The sequence below is a fragment of the Cryptomeria japonica genome, unplaced genomic scaffold (assembly GCF_030272615.1).
Source record: "Cryptomeria japonica unplaced genomic scaffold, Sugi_1.0 HiC_scaffold_861, whole genome shotgun sequence".
NCBI lineage: Eukaryota > Viridiplantae > Streptophyta > Pinopsida > Cupressales > Cupressaceae > Cryptomeria > Cryptomeria japonica.
Window position 1 is genome coordinate 27,171 of NW_026729588.1, and position 4,040 is coordinate 31,210.

General features: G+C 64.5%; 1 non-coding gene across 1 annotated transcript; it reads right to left on the minus strand.

The window, feature by feature from the left end:
• Nucleotides 1–3,522: 3,522 nt before the first annotated feature.
• Nucleotides 3,523–3,641, minus strand: LOC131872883 (5S ribosomal RNA). The gene has a single exon (XR_009370947.1). It is a non-coding gene; the product is annotated as a 5S ribosomal RNA (ribosomal RNA).
• Between the last annotated feature and the right edge of the window lie 399 nt (nt 3,642–4,040).

Here is a 4,040-nt window from a genome sequence, read left to right on the forward strand (position 1 = left end):
CGGAGCCCGGTTTGCCCCGGGTGCGCACCTCGCGTGCACCTTCGCCGGGGTGGGCACCTTGGTGTGCAGACCTTGGCTGGGTTGCGCGCCCTGGTGGGCACCATGGTGCGCACCAAGGAGCGCTCCGAAGTGTGCTCCAAGGTGCGGCCTGCACGAAGTCGGAGCCCGGTTTGCCCCGGGTGTGCACCTCGGGTGGGCACCTTGGTGCGCATGCCTTGCCTGGGCTGCGCACCAGGGCGGGCTCAAGATGGCACCCGCGTTCCTTTTTTTTCACTATCTTTCAAAACGGAAATTTTAAAATCTCATTTTTTTTTGCCTTTTTCTGGAAATTAGTGAAGGCAGCGCATCAAAGGTGCGCACCTCGCTGCCCACCACGGTGCGCAACGCCGGTGGGCACCCGGGAGTGCTTCGAAGTGTGCTCCAAGGTGCTGCGTGCACGTTGTCGGAGCCCGGTTTGCCCCGGGTGCGCACCTCGCGTGCACCTTCGTCGGGGTGGGCACCTTGGCTGGGTTTGCCCCGGCTGCACTCCGAAGCGGGGTTATTGGAGCGCCGCCTCTTTTTTTGTCGGAGCGTTTGGTGGGGTTTCTCGCATTGGCTCTTCCGAGGCCCGGTTGCCACCCTGGCGCGCACGAAGTCGGAAGTAGGGTTAATTGCCCGGGTGCGCACCTTTGCCAGGGTGGGCACCTTACCTGGGCTGCGCACCAGGGCGGGCTCAAGATGGCACGCGCGTTCCGTTTTTTTCACTATCTTTCAAAACGGAAATTTTAAAATCTCCTTTTTTTTTTGCCTTTTCTGGAAATTAGTGAAGGCAGCGCATCAAAGGTGCGCACCTCGCTGCCCACCTTGGTGTGCTCTGAGGTGCGCACCCGGGAGCGCTACGAAGTGTGCTCCAAGGTGCGGCGTGCACGTTGTCGGAGCCCGGTTTGCCCCGGGTGCGCACCTCGCCTGCACCTTGGCCGGGGTGGGCACCTTGGCTGGGTTTGCCCAGGGTGCGCTCCGAAGCGGGGTTACTGGAGCGCCCCCTCTTTTTTTGTCAGAGCGTTTGGTGGGGTTTCTCGCATTGGCTCTTCCCAGGCCCGGTTGTTGGGTGCGCTCCCACCCTGGCGCGCGCGAAGTTGGAAGTTGGATTAATTGCCCGGGCGCGCACCTTCGCCAGGGTGGGCACCTTGGTGCGCACACCTTGGCTGGGCTGCGCACCAGGGCGGGCTCAAGATGGCACCAGCATTCCCTTTTTCTCACTATCTTTCAAAACGGAAATTTTAAAATCTCGTTTTTTTTTTGCCTTTTATGGAAATTAGTGAAGGCATCGCATCAAAGGTGCGCACCTCGCTGCCCACCTTGGTGTGCTCCGAGGTGCCCACCACGGTGCGCAACGCCGGTGCGAACCCGGGAGCGCCCCGATGTGTGCTCCAAGGTGCGGCGTGCACGAAGTCGGACCCCGGTTTGCCCCGGGTGCGCACCTCGCGTGCACCTTGGTGCGCACACCTTGGCTGGGTTGCGCGGCCTGGTGGGCACCATGGTGCGCACCAAGGAGCGCTTCGAAGTGTGCTCCAAGGTGCGGCGTGCACGAAGTCGGAGCCCGGTTTGCCCCGGGTACGCACCTCGCGTGCACCTTCGCCGGGGTGGGCACCTCGGCTGGGTTGCGCGCCCTGGTGCGCACCAAGGAGCGCTCCGAAGTGTGCTCCAAGGTGCGGCGTGCACGAAGTCGGAGCCCGGTTTGCCCCGGGTGCGCACCTTCGCCGCGGTGCGCACCATGGCGTGCACGAAGTCGGAGCCCGGTTTGCCCCGGGTGCGCACCTCGCGTGCACCTTCGGCGGGGTTGCGCGCCCTGGTGGGCACCATGGTGCGCACCAAGGAGCGCTCCGAAGTGTGCTCCAAGGTGCGGCGTGCACGAAGTCGGAGCCCGGTTTGCCCCGGGTGCGCACCTCGCGTGCACCTTCGGCGGGGTTGCGCGCCCTGGTGGGCACCATGGTGCGCACCAAGGAGCGCTCCGAAGTGTGCTCCAAGGTGCGGCGTGCACGAAGTCGGAGCCCGGTTTGCCCCGGGTGCGCACCTCGCGTGCACCTTCGCCGCGGTGGGCACCATGGCGTGCACGAAGTCGGAGCCCGGTTTGCCCCGGGTGCGCACCTCGCGTGCACCTTCGCCGGGGTGGGCACCTCGGCTGGGTTGCGCGCCCTGGTGCGCACCAAGGAGCGCTCCGAAGTGTGCTCCAAGGTGCGGCGTGCACGAAGTCGGAGCCCGGTTTGCCCCGGGTGCGCACCTCGCGTGCACCTTCGCCAGGGTGGGCACCTCGGTGCGCACACCTTCTCAATGTTTTCTTGCCTTTTCTGGAAATTGGTGAAGGCAGCGCATCAAAGGTGCGCACCTCGGTGTGCTCCGAGGTGCGAACCCGAGAGCGCTCCGAGGTGCCCACGAAGTCGAAAGTCGGGTTAATTGCATTGTTTTCCCCGGGTGCGCTCCGAGGTGCGCAACATCGGCGCGCACCAAGGAGGGCTCCGAAGTGTGCTCCAAGGTGCGCACGATGGCGTGCACCTCTGGTGCGCACGATTCGGAGCTCGGTTTGACCGGGGTGCGCACACCTTGGCTGGGTTGCGCACCTTTTGTGCGCTCCAAGGTGCGCACGAAGTCGGAGCTCGGTTTGCCCCGGGTGCGCACCTTCGCCAGGGTGCGCACCTTGATGCGCACGCCTTGGCTGGGCTGCGCACCTTGGTGGGCGCCATGGTGCGCACCTTTCGTGCGCTCCAAGGTGCGCACGAAGTCGGAGCTCGGTTTGCCCCGGGTGCGCACCTTGGTGGGCGCCATGGTGCACTCCGAGGTGCCCAAGATTGGTGCGCACCAAGGAGCGCTCCGAAGTGCGCTCCAAGGTGTGCGCGAAGTCGAAAGTTGGGTTAATTGTCCGGTTTGCCTCGGGTGCGCACCTTGCGTGCACCTTCGCCAGGGTGGGCGCCTTGGTGCGCACACCTTGGCTGGGCTGCGCACACCTTGGCACCCGCGTTTCCTTCATTTTAAATTTTTTTTTTTTACAATCTCTCAAGTGGGAAATTCTATAATCTCAACTTTTTTTGCCTTTTCAGGAAACTTTTGAATGGAGCGCATCATTGGTGCGCTCCGAAGTGTGCTCCAAAGCTCTCTCCAGCTGCGTGCACCTGCCCCGGCCGCGCACCCGGCCCCGCCCAGCTTCGCTCACCTGTCCCGGGCGTCTGGTGCGGAACCTTAGAGTAAGAAACATCACCGTGCACCTTGGCCAACGTGCGCGACTCGACCGAGCGCGCACTGGCCGAGGTGCACACCGATTTCACCTGGGTGCGCGCGCAGCACCTCGGGCGCACCGGGGTGCGCGCACAACGCCCGGGTTGCACCGTGGCCTGTGTGCTCGGGGCGCCTCGGGTGCGCGCTCGGTGTCGCCCCCGCGCGCGCGGTAGTGCGGGCAGCGCACCCCGGCCCGGCCCGGCCCCGACGAGAACGCAAACGGGCAAAAGGTTTATTCAAATAGCATTGCGACGCCCGGCGAAAAACTAAAAAAGGGTGCAACACCGGGACTTCCCGGGAGGTCACCCATCCCAGTACTACTCCGGCCCAAGCGCGCTTAACTGCGGAGTTCTGATGGGATCCGGTGCACTAATGCTGGTATGATCGCACCCGTTATGAGCTTGTCGCAGTGTGTACTTAGCAAACCGCGACCCACGTGCGAATCCACCCCGGCCACCCACCCCCGTCGAGGTGCACACCCTCCCTCGCGAAGTGCGCCCCGTTCGCCAAGTGTGAGCCCTGCCCGGGTGCGCGCACCTTGCTAGGGCGTCGGGTGTGCACCCGGCCCGGCCTACGTGCGTGCACCTGGAGGGGGCGTCGTGTGCGTGCAGTGTCCCGTCTGCAACGCGGTGCCCACACACCACCTCGGGCGCAACGACCTGCGCTCACATGTGGGCCGAGTGCACCTTGGTGCATGTTCGGGGCGCCTCGGGTGCACGCTCGATCTTGCCCCGGTGCACCAAGGCGCTCGGTTTGCCCCGGGTGCGCACTTGGTGCAAGGTGGGCACCCA